Below are 13,244 nucleotides of genomic sequence, written 5' to 3' on the forward strand. Positions count from 1 at the left end.
TATGGTGGACACACATGGCATAGGTTTTGGCTCAAGGTTTTGGATGCACGAGAAGCATTCCCTCTCAGTACAAGGCTTTGGCTAGCAAGGTTGTTTGAAGCAAACACAAGTATGAACCGGTATAGCAAAACTTACATAAGAACATATTGCAAGCATTATAAAACTCTACACTATCTTCCTTGTTGCTCAAACACTTTTACCAGAAAATATCTAGACCTTAGAGAGACCAATCATGCAAACCAATTTCAACAAGCTCTACGGTAGTTCTCCACTAATAGGTTTAAACTACATGATGCAAGAGCTTAATCATGATCTACTTGAGAGCTCAAAACAATTGCCAATTATCAAATTATCCAAGACAATATGAGGCATTTTCTGTTTTCCAACCAAATAACAATAAGTGCAATAGCTTCCAACTTTTGTCATGAACATTAAAAGAAAAACGAAGAGCACCAGTGTTCATATGAAAAAGTAGAGCGTGTCTCTCTCCCACACAAGGATTGCTAGGATCCGATCTTATTCAAACAAAAACAAAAATAAAAACACACAGACGCTCCACGTAAAGCACATAAGATGTGACCGAATAAAAATATAGTTTCACTAGATGTGACCTGATAAGTTGTTGATGAAGAAGGGGATGCCTTGGGCATCCCCAAGCTTAGACGCTTGAGTCTTCTTGAAATATGCAGGGATGAACCACGGGGGCATCCCCAAGCTTAGATTTTTCACTCTTCTTGATCATATATCATCCTCCTCTCTTGACCCTTGAAAACTTCCTTCACACCAAACTTCTCATAAACTTCATTAGAGGGGTTAGTACTCAAAAAAAACTTTAATCCACTTTAGTCCTGTAGTGACACATTGCAATAACTCAATAAAACATTAGCTACAGCTCTCCATGTCTAGAAAGCCTTACTTAAAGTCCACAAGAGACAATGCAAAAAAAAAAACAGAGACAGAAACTGCCAAAACAGAACAGCCAGTAAAGACGAATTTTTAGGAGGTACTTTCGTTGCTCAAATCAGAAAACTCAAAACTAATGAAAGTTGCGTACATATCTGAGCAACACGCAAAAAAATTGGCAGATTTTTCTGAGTTTCCTACAGTGAGCCCTGCTCAAATTCATGACAGCAAGAAATCTATTTCTGCGCAGAAATCCAAATCTAGTATCAACTTCCTAATAGAGACTTTACTTGGCACAACAATGAAATAAAATAAAGATAAGAAGAGTTTGATACAGTAGTAACAACTTTCAAGACACAACAAAACAGTAGCAAAATAAAGACATGGGTTATCTCCCAAGAAGTGCTTTCTTTATAGCCATTAAGATGGGCTCAGTAATTTTAATGATGCTCACGTAAGGAATAAGAGTTGAAGCAAAAGAGAGCATCAAAAAGCAAGTTCAAAACACATTTAAGTCTAACCCACTTCCTATGCATAGGAATCTTGTACACAAATAAATTCATGAAGAACAAAGTGACAAGCATAAGAAGATAAAACAAGAGTAACTTCAAAAGTTTCAGCATATAGAGAGGTGTTTTAGTACCATGCAAATTTCTACAACCATATTTTCCTCTCTCATAATAATTTTCAGTAGCTTCATGAACAAACTCAACAATATAACTATCATATAAAGCATGTTTCTCATGATCCATAAACACATAATTTTATCAAGCTCAAAAATAGTGGGATTAAAACTTTCAAACCCACTTTTATCAATAATATAACAAGATGATTGATCAATCTCAAGAGATATGGGACTCCTAGATAAAGTCAAGACTTCTCCAATCCCATTTTCATTAGTAGTACAATTAATATTATCGAGTAACATAGGACCATCATCTAGAGCTTTATCATAAACATTTGCCAAGCAAAACTCTTTAGTACCATGCATTTCGATATCAGGCACAAACAAAGCATTATCATAAGATTTATCAAAGTAGCATGGATTATCATAGATAACAGTAGCATAATTATTCTCACAAGTTTTACTCATAGGAAATATTTCAAGAGAATCCACAGGAACATAACATTCATCCTACTTTGGTAAGCATGGAGGACAATCAAATAGTGTAAGAGATAAAGAGTTACTCTCATTAGAAGGTTGACATGGGTAGCTAATCCATTCTTCCTCCTTTTGTTCATCACTCTCCTCTTCTTTTTCATCCAATGAGCTTTCAGGTTCATCAATTTCCTCCTTTTTTTATCCAATGAGCTTTCAGGTTCATCAATTTCTTCTTTCACGGGTTCCTGCAAATTGTGAGTGCATTCTTGTGCATTAATGAGTCTCTCTTTATAATCAATGATATAAGGATTATCGCTGTAACTTTCTATGCAAAAATTAAGGATAGAAGAGACATAATCTTTAAGGTCCTTACAAGCAACACAAGTTTCATAATTTTTAGCCATGAAGGATTCGATCTCGGAAGCTCCCATAAATAAGACAAATTGTTCTACCTCTTCGAACCCAAAATGAATATAGTTATTCCAATTATAGTTCTTAATTAAAACTTCTTCACTAAAGCAACATTGGAATTTAAGATGTTTAGTATCCTGTTGAGAGCAACAATTTATATCATGGCGTTTAAGCAAGATTTTAGCAATTGTATTCAATTTTCTATCACAGCACTCATGACTTTATTCGTTCTTGATTCTCTATAATTATTATATAATTCTATAAGCTCCAAATAGGTTGTGGGTTCTCCCATAACAACAGTTTTTTAATTTTTTGGTTTTTCAAATTTTTATGGATTTTTGGGTATATAAGAAAAATAAAACAAGACAAAAACAAACTAGACAAAAGTAAACTAAGCAAAATAATACTAGACAGAAATAAACTAAGCACAAATAAACTAGACAAAAGTAAACTAAGAAAAACAAAATAAAATAAAATAAAAACAGAGAGAGAGGTAGAGTGTACTCCCCAGGTGAACTTATGAGTAGAGCTATGCCTCCCCGGCAACGGCGCCAGAAAATAGTCTTGATAACCCACAAGTATAGGGGATCGCAACAGTCTTCGAGGGAAGTAAAACCCAAATTTATTGATTCGACACAAGGGGAGGTAAAGAATACTTATAAGCCTTAACAACTGAGTTGTCAATTCAGCTGCACCTGGAAAAGCACTAGTACCTCAGGGGTGATGTGAAAGCAGCAGTAATATGAGAGCAATAGTAACAGTAACACAGCAGCAGTAACAATAACACAGAGGCAATGGCACCAGAAAATAGTTGATACTACTTCCAATGTCATATAGGAACGAGTATATGATGATGAGAGATGGATCGGGGTTCCCAGCGATCTACACTAGTGGTAACTCTCCAATAACAAGTGACAAGTGTTGGGCGAACAAATTACAGTTGGGCAATTGATAGGATTGAAATAGCATTAAGATAGAACATCAAGATTATTAATCATGTAGGCATGTTTTCCATATATAGTCATACGTGCTCGTAATGAGAAACTTGCATAACATCTTTTGTCCTACCAGCCGGTGGTAGCCGGGCCTCAAGGGAATCTACTGGCGATTAAGGTACTCCTTTTAATAGAGCACCGGAGCAAAGCATTAACACTTGGTGAAAACATGTGATCCTCATATCACAGCCTTCCCCTCCGGTTGTCCCAATTTCTGTCACTTTGGGGCCTCGGGTTCCGGACAGCAATATGTGCAAACAACTTGTAGATACAATCTAAGCAATAATTATAGAGCTTAAATCTAAGATCATGCCACTCTTGCACTAGTGACAAGCATTAAACACAACAAGATTGCAACAACAATAACTTCACAAACTTTATAGATAGACTAATCATAATGCAACAATCCATCGGATCCCAACAAACACAACACCGATTACATCAGATGGATCTCAATCATGTAAGGTAGCTCATGAGATCATTGTATTGAAGTACATGGGAGAGAGAGTACCAACTAGCTACTGCTAGAACCCGTAGTCCATGGGGGAACTACTCACGGAGCATGATGGAGGCGGTGGCGTCGATGGAGATCGATGGCTTCCGGGGGCACTTCCCCGTCCCGGCGGCGTGCCGGAACAGAGATTATGTCCCCCGAATTGGAGTTTCGCGATGGCGGCGGCGCCCCTGGAGTCTTTCTGGAGTTTCGTCAATTCGTCTCGCGTTTTTAGGTCGCAAGGGCTTATATAGGCGAAGAGGCGGTGCAGGAGGGGCACCAGGGCGCCCTCCCCACCTGGCGGCGCGGCCAGGCCTGGGCCCGCGCCTAGGTGTGGTGTGGTGGCCCCCTGGCCCGCCTTCGACTCTCCTTCGGTGTTCTGGAACCAAAAACAACAGAAAACAGGAACTGGCACTGTGGCATCTTGTTAATAGGTTAGTTCCGGAAAACGCATAAAAACATTATAAAGTGTGAGCAAAACATGTAGGTATTGTCATAAAACTAGCATGGAACATCAGAAATTATAGATACGTTGGAGACGTATCAATAGCATGGAGAGCGTCTTGTCTCGCCCAAAGTGTCCCATGAGACCACCGCCATGTGACTCTTGCAAAAGCAACTTACGAAGAGAAGACTCGGGTATACAAAGTTTGTTAGCTTTAAACAAGAATCCTTGGTGCAAATAGAAATCATTGATGCCCCTTTGACTAGAACACTTTGCAAAAATTGGGCCAAAGAAGGTATCAGAGGCATAGAGGTCTTTGATTTCATCATTACCCAAAACATGGACATCCAAACGAGTGAGTAAGAGGGTGAGCTTGCGGGAAAGAGCATCCGCAACAATATTGTCCTTGCCCTTCTTGTATTTGATTACATATGGAAATGACTCAATGAACTCAACCCATTTTGCATGTCGTTTGTTCAAATTGTGTTGACTTTTCAAATACTTCAAAGACTCATGGTCGGAGTGGATAACAAATTCTTTTGGACAAAGATAGTGTTGCCAAACTTCAAGAACATGAACCAAAGCATAAAGTTCCTTGTCATATATAGGATAGTTGAGGCGTGCGCCATCCAACTTCTCGCTATAGTATGCCACGGGTTTTCCATCTTGCATAAGGACTCCACCAATACCGATTCCACTCGCATCACATTCAATCTCAAAAGTTTTGGAAAAGTTCGGAAGAACAAGAAGTGGTGCCTCGGTAAGTCTCTTTTTCAACTCATCAAAAGCTTTTTGTTGTGCCCTGCCCCCAAACAAACGGAACATTCTTTTTAGTAAGCTCATTTAAAGGGCAAGCAATGGTGCTAAAATCTTTCACAAAGCGTCTATAGAAATCGGCAAGTACATGAAAACTTCGAACTTGACCAACATTGGTAGGAGTGGCCCAATTGTGGATGGCCTCAACCTTTGACGAATCAACTTCAATACCATTGGCGAAAACCACAAATCCAAGAAAAAACAACTTGCTTTGTGCAAAGGTGCACTTGGGAAGATTTGCAAATATCTTTTCACGACGCATGATGTATAAGACTTCTCTCACATGTTCCACATGGTCCTCGAGATTTTTGCCATAAATGAGAATATCATCAAAGTAAAGAACCACACTCTTGCTAACGTCCATGCTAACTAAGGTCTCCTACAGTCAGGATAGCTCTGATACCAGCTCTGTGGGGACCCCGGACTAACTGTCCGAAATACCCTATTATGTATATAGTTCACGATCCCATGATCAGTGCACCGTGAACACATAATCGAACTGATATCAAATTACACAATCAATTACAAAGCGGAATAAGAAGATTACAAATAAGGTCACATGACCATTCTTTACATAATAGCCTCGAAGGGCCTAATCTAATCACCGGAGTAGCGGAATCACTTCAGCAGCGTATAGCCCAAGTCATCTGCCTTAACCCTACAGGCAACTGACTGGGAAGACGTTCCTAGCTCGCATAGACGTCGCCAACTCCTTCTTCATCTGTCGAGTTCCTCCAAGTCTGGCCAAGTAAATAGCCAGGGACAAAGCCGTCAGTACATTAGAATTGTACTCGCAAACCATCACAAAGGTACTTTGCAAGAGTGCAAGACAACAAGTGCTAATCTAAGATGACAAGAGGGAAGAGCTAATTTCTCTTGTGGAAATAGCATGAAGAAGATAAGTAGTTTCTCTAGTGGATATAGCATCCCAACTTCGCAGTTGAAGGGGACACTAAGAGGGTTCTATGACATCTCTATATCTTTGTTGAAAAAGATACTTCAAAAGATAAACTATGACATCTCTATATCTTTATTGAAGAAGGGTTCCTCTACATGAAACACTAGGAAGGGTTCACCCAATTTGTTCCTTTTTCCTCGACCATCTCCATATGGTCGGCACAAGCCTTCTCGTACCCTTCCGGTACATCCAACACATTCTCTTTCTTTGTAAAGCACTTTATAAACAAAACTTGACACAGCTTGGCAACGGCTATCCCAACCGTCCATGACCGCGAACGCGGCTATTCGAATAGATTTGACTCTGCAGAGTTTGCACACTTTCCCCACAAGATCCGCGAGTCTATCATGTGGGCATCATGATGCGGGGTGGCCTTCGGTCACCTCCACACCAAGACCAACAAGTCCCCCAAGTGGACCGATGACACGAGCCCGAGTCAAAGCTCTACATGATGAGGTGAACTCGCTCCTCACCACCCTTGATCTTGGTACCCCTTTGGATGGATTGCTACCTCATGCCGACGTGCTATGTGTCATTAGGTACAAGGCGCATCAAGACCCCGAAGAGGAGGAGACGCCAAGGTCAAGGGAGGGAGGGAAGCCACTGGACATGGAGATGATCATGAAGACGAAGCCGACGTCGCTCGAAGCGCTCCAAGGAAGAGACGGACGCTGGCCGGTCCAGGACCCAGTCAGACCGGACCCACAACCGGACGCCCCGGTCACAGGCCCGGTCAACCGGGCGCAAACCGGCGCAGCTCCCTCGTACCGGACGACGACCGGACCCAGGACCGGAAACTTCACAGATTCCCGGTTTGCGCCCGGTCGACCGGACCCAGGACTGGACAGCCCGGTCACAGGCCCGGTCAGACCGGACGCAAACCGGATCTTACGGGAATGACCCACCAAACTGCCTTAACTTATCCATTCGCGTACCTGTTCGCCCTTGCTGGCCTAGTGTGCCTATATAAGTAGCCTGGACCCCTCCTTTACTCTTTAGACTTGTTTTGAACTCAAACCTACCTTTGAGCTTAGTCTCCCATGGGTATCATCCCTCTGTAATCAAGGCACCTTGGTTGTTGACTTTGATCTTGTTGAGTGAGATTCTAGTACAAGTTACTCTCTCTCCCTCACCAAGCTCTTCCTCTCCAACCCCAATCTCTCTCCGGGAATTCTGCCTCGCGCCTCTTCCTCGGAGATTCTATTGGCGTGGTCCATCGAGCCACGGAGGTAAGCATCGGGAGTATCGGGTTGGTGTGCGTGCCTGAGTCTCGGAGTTCCTCGTGTTCGTCGTGTTCTTCGTGTTCTTCGTGCTCTCCCACCTCCTCCCTTGGATTTCGGGGTCAAGCTGCGAGATCGGGCCACCCACGGGGTCTTAGACCTCATCATATGGTATCAGCAGCTCTTGGTTACCGCGGATTTGACCCTCCACCCACCCGATTTCGTTTCTAGAAAATTTTCCAAAAAATCCATAAAAATAGCCCCAAATTGCCTCTTGACCGATCTGTGATTTGGTTGCGTTTTGAGTGGTTTTGGTCCGTGGATCTGGTGTTGTTGTGCTTGATCTACTATTTCCCCAACTTTGAGCCTCCAATTCCATCGTTTCCCGTCGATTTGCTCTTTTGGATTTGGTTTGGGGAAGAACAGGAGAGAGAAAGCTCCAAATCGTGAAACCCGGTTGAGAACCCGGTCAACCGGACCCACGACCGGACGAGCCAGCCCAGAACCCGGTCGACCGGGCGGCAACCGGATCATCCGGTCCTCGGTCCGGTCCAACCGGCCCCCAGACTGGGCGCATCTTCGCGCCCTCCTTCGAGCTCGTTTTCCGGCGATCACCACCACCACCACCACCACCACCATCGCAGGTATAACTTGCAACTTTCCCCTTGTAACCCCTCTTCCTTTTGCGATCTATCCCATCGAGCATTGCTTGTCTAGTGTTGCGAGACATTGCACGTGGCCCCGCATTGTGAGGTGTGTGTGTCGCGTTGAGTAAGGCATCCAAGCAAACACTCGTGTGGCAAGATAGCAAAAGCGAGGCTAACGCTAACATAGTGCGTGAAAAAGCCCCAAAAACACAAAAAGAGTGCGAGTAGCACCATACATCCATACATCCATACATCCATACATACAAAAGTGTCCAAGTGCCACCAAAGATACAAACGAGTGCAAGTGCCACCATATACAAAAGAGAAAAAGCTTTTAAGCAAAAGAGAGAGAAGAGAAGAGAGGCCACGTGTGAATCTTGTTGTCTCTTCCTTTGCAACCGAAGCTTTGGCTCTCCTTGTGTTAGTGTGACACCGAGCACTTATACATACACTTTTCCGCTCACTTTTGGTTGCACTAACCCCGTTTATCTCGTGTGTGTGTTCCACAACTTTTCCGTGTTTATAGTGATCTTCACATTGACATTTGGATTTTTGGACCTTACCAACTTTTAACAACATACTCGATCTTGGATTTGTCTTTTGGCTTTCCACAACACTCGCCTAACACCATATTTGCTAGCTTTTGCGTGTGGTTTTGCGTGTGTTCCCGATACACTTGATCTTACTTTCGACTCGGTGGATTGCCTCAATACTATCTTACCTTGGTAAGAGTGCGAGGTAGTCTCCTTCCACTAACATACACAACATAGTTCTTGTCTTTCCATCATGGATAGGAACGGAGATACCCCAAGGGATGAGGAAATCCTCCGCAACACCGAGAGGTTGGCTACTCAACACAACCTATGGACGCAACGACAAGAGTTCAAGGAGCAACTCACCCTCTTCGAGACGCGCATCGATGAGCAATACGATGAGGTGGCTCACAACTTCTCCGCCGTGAACCAAGACTTGGCTCTCCTTCGTGAAGCTACGGACAACTTGAATGGCCAAATGGCGGCCAATGATGCGAACATGGAGCGGCGCATGGATAGCCTCGAGTGCGCCATCACCAACTTGGGTCGCCATCACCGACACCGCTCTACTTCATCATCCTCAAGCTCGCCACAAGATTACTACTCTCATGGTGGCCTTTCGTCCTCAAGCTCTTCCTCAAGGCATGAAGACCATCATTGACCTCATCGCCCACAAGCTCGTCATGAAGACTCTCACTCCAACTCTAGGCGCGTAGAAATCCATCGCCATGCTCGCCCACATGAGCGTCCTCCACAAGACCAAGTCCTCCAACAAGATCGTCACCAAGCGGATCGCCATGCCCACCATGGGCGTGATGGCCATCCCCAAGACCAAGGTCCTCAAGATCCACCTCGACGAGACCTCCGGCGCCATCCTCGCCATAATCAATGTGGAAGAGGAGATCCACCACATGATCAAGATGAGAGGGCCAACAATGAGCCTCGCCAACAACCTCGACAAGATCTTCAACAACATCACCGTGAGCCAAGTGAAGCTAGTGTTCAACTTCAACGCTGACCCAATGCTATGGTTGGTCGTGCAAGACTTCCTCTACCACCTCAAGCCGCAAGAGATGAAGGCAACCGTCCTCGCCGAAGAAACCTAGAGGATGAAGAGAACATGTTCGGAAGGCTCAAGTTCACCATGCCAAAGTTCAAGGGTGAAGAAGATGCCGAGGCCTACCTCTCATGGGCACTCAAGGTTGACAAGATATTCCGCATCCACAACTACTCCGATGCCAAGAAGGTGCCTATGGCGTCTCTTGAGTTCGAGGATTACGCCAACACTTGGTGGGAGCAAGTCCTCACTCTTAGGGAAGAGAAGGGTGAACCGCCAATTGACACTTGGGAAGAGATGAAGAAAGAGATGCATGCTCGCTTTGTCCCAACTCACTACATGACCGACCTCTTCAACAAGCTCCAAAAGTTGAAGCAAGGTTTCAAGACCGTTGAGGAGTTCTACAAGGAGCTGGAGCTCACTATGATGCGAGCCAACATCCAAGAGTCCGAGGATCAAACCATTGCTTGTTTCTTCAATGGCCTCAACTACCCCATCAAGCGAATTGTGGAGTTCCAACCATACTCCAACATGGTTGAGTTGGTCCACCAAGCATCGAAGGCCGAGCGCCAAGTGATTGAGGACATCAAATACTCCAAGGCCAAGACCTACTTCTCCTCCAAGCTCGCTACATCAACTCCTCCTACTACATCAACTCCTCATACTACAAGTGTCAAGGCCGACGCATCCTCTACCCCATCCAAGAAACCGACTATCCAAAGTCGTATGAAGGAAACGGTCTCCTCCACCGCCTCCTCTAAGGCATCCACGGGACCCTCTAGTGTCACTTGCTTCAAGTGTGGCACCCAAGGCCACAAATCGTTTGAGTGCAAGAACACCAAGGTTATGATCACCATGGAGAATGGTGACATCGAGACGCTTGATGAGGATGAATATGAAGCCCTTGTGCAAGCCGCCGTGGAAAGTGAAGAAGCTTATGAGCAAGAAAGTGGAGAAGATCCTCTCTTATGTGAGCATGACCCAAGTCCCTCACTTGTGGTCACAAGGGTGCTAACCACACAACCTCACGCTATGGAAGAACAACGGTGCAACATCTTCCAAACCCGTGCCGGAATTGGTGGTAAATCAATCAAGGTCATCATAGATGGTGGAAGTTGCCACAACCTTGCTAGCACCGAGTTGTGTGAGAAGCTCAACCTCACTCTCCGCAAGCATCCTCACCCTTACCATATCCAATGGTTGAGTGACAAGGGCAATGTCAAGATACAACATACCGTCACCGTCAACTTCAAGATCGGACCTTATGAGGACACTATTGAGTGTGACGTGGTACCCATGACGGTGTGCCACATGTTGCTTGGACGCCCTTGGCAATATGACAAGAAGGCTATACATGATGGACTCTCCAACACATATACCTTCAAGGTCAACGACAAGAAGTTTGAGTTGCGCCCGATGACTCCTAGCCAAATCATCGCGGATAATGCGAAGGCTTTAGCGAGGGCACAACTCCGCACCCACCATAGTGAGATGAGAGGAGAGGGAGCGACCCACCACAAAGATAGTGAGCGCCACAAGCCATATATGAGTGAGTCCAAGAGTGTCCTTCTAGCCACCAAGAGTGAGTGGAGAGAGCTCCAAGAGAACCCATCCACCATATTGCACTATGTGCTCATATGCAAGGGACCCTCGTCGGCGACTAACGACTTAACCAACATTCCTTCGTCTTTGTTGTCTCTTTTGAAGGAGTTTCAAGACGTCTTCCCCGACGAGCTCCCTCATGGACTACCACCGCTTCGAGGCATCGAACACCGCATCGACCTCATACCCGGCGCTCCGCTTCCAAACCGTGCCACCTACCGCACCAACCCCGAAGAGACCAAGGAGATCCAACGCCAAATTCAAGATCTCCTCGCCAAAGGGTATGTCCGCGAAAGCCTTAGCCCTTGTGCGGTTCCCGTGATTCTTGTGCCTAAACCGGATGAGACGCAACGGATGTGTATGGATTGTCGCCATTACCGTCCGTTACCGCCATCCCATTCCGCGTTTAGATGACATGCTTGATGAACTTAGTGGTGCCACGATTTTCACTAAAATCGATTTGCGGAGTGGCTACCACCAAATCCGCATGGCCATTGGTGATGAATGGAAAACGACATTCAAGACCAAACTCGGTCTCTATGAATGGCTCGTTATGCCTTTCGGTCTTTCCAATGCCCCGTCTACTTTCATGCGCCTCATGAATCACATCTTGCGTCCTCTCATTGGCAAGAGTGTGGTTGTCTATTTCGATGATATTCTCATCTATAGCAAAAACCTCGAGGACCATGTGCAACATGTGAGAGAGGTCTTGTGCATCTTGCGTCATGAAAAGCTTTATGCTAACCTCCCCAAGTGCACCTTTGCTCAAAACAAGTTGGTTTTCCTTGGCTTTGTGGTTTCCGCTAATGGGATTGAAGTTGATTCTTCCAAGGTGGAGGCCATCCATAATTGGCCTACCCCTACAAATGTTGGCCAAGTCCGAAGTTTTCATGGACTTGCCGGTTTCTATCGCCGCTTTGTGAAAGATTTTAGCACCATTGCTTGCCCTTTGAATGAGCTTACCAAGAAGAATGTTCCGTTTGTTTGGGGCAAGGCCCAACAAAATGCTTTTGATGAGTTGAAGAAACGCCTTGCCGAAGCTCCTCTTCTTGTTCTTCCAAATTTTGCAAAAACTTTTGAGATTGAGTGTGATGCAAGTGGGCTTGGTATTGGTGGTGTTCTTATGCAAGAGGGCAAACCCGTGGCATACTATAGTGAGAAGGTAGATGGCGCACGCCTCAACTATCCTATATATGACAAGGAGCTCTACGCTTTGGTTCGTGTTCTTGAAGTTTGGCAACACTATCTTTGGCCTAAAGAGTTTATCATTCATTCCGATCATGAGTCCTTGAAATATTTGAAAAGCCAACACAACTTGAACAAACGACACGCAAAGTGGGTCGAGTTCATTGAGTCCTTCCCATATGTGATCAAATACAAGAAGGGCAAGGACAATGTTGTGGCGGATGCTCTTTCCCGCAAAAACACCCTTTTGCTTACTCGTTTGGATTTCCATGTTTTGGGACTTGAAGAGATCAAAGAACTCCATCCTTCCGATTCTTTCTTTGCTCCCATATTTGAGAAGTGCTCCGTTGAGCGAGGAGTGGATGATTTCTATTTGCATAAAGGCTACTTGTTTAAAGCTAACAAGATTTGCATTCCCGAGTCTTCGCTTCGAAAATTGCTTTTACAAGAGTCACATGGAGGTGGTCTTATGGGACACTTTGGTCGAGAGAAGACATATGCCATGCTCTCAACCCACTACTATTGGCCACGAATGTACCGCGACGTGGAACGCCTTTGCCGCCGGTGCACAACATGCTTACAAGCTAAGTCTACCTCCAACCCCTATGGTCTTTACACTCCATTGCCTATTCCACATGCACCATGGACCGATATTAGCATGGATTTTGTCCTAGGCTTGCCTCGCACTAAGCATGGTCATGACTCTATATTTGTGGTAGTGGATAGATTCTCTAAGATGGCTCATTTCATACCTTGCCATAAGAGCGACGATGCTTCACACATTGCTTCATTGTTTTTCAGGGAAATTGTTCGCCTACATGGAGTACCGCAAAGCATTGTGTTGGATCGAGACGTCAAGTTCATGAGTTATCTTTGG

The sequence above is a fragment of the Lolium perenne genome, chromosome 6, assembly GCF_019359855.2.
Source record: "Lolium perenne isolate Kyuss_39 chromosome 6, Kyuss_2.0, whole genome shotgun sequence".
Lineage (NCBI taxonomy): Eukaryota > Viridiplantae > Streptophyta > Magnoliopsida > Poales > Poaceae > Lolium > Lolium perenne.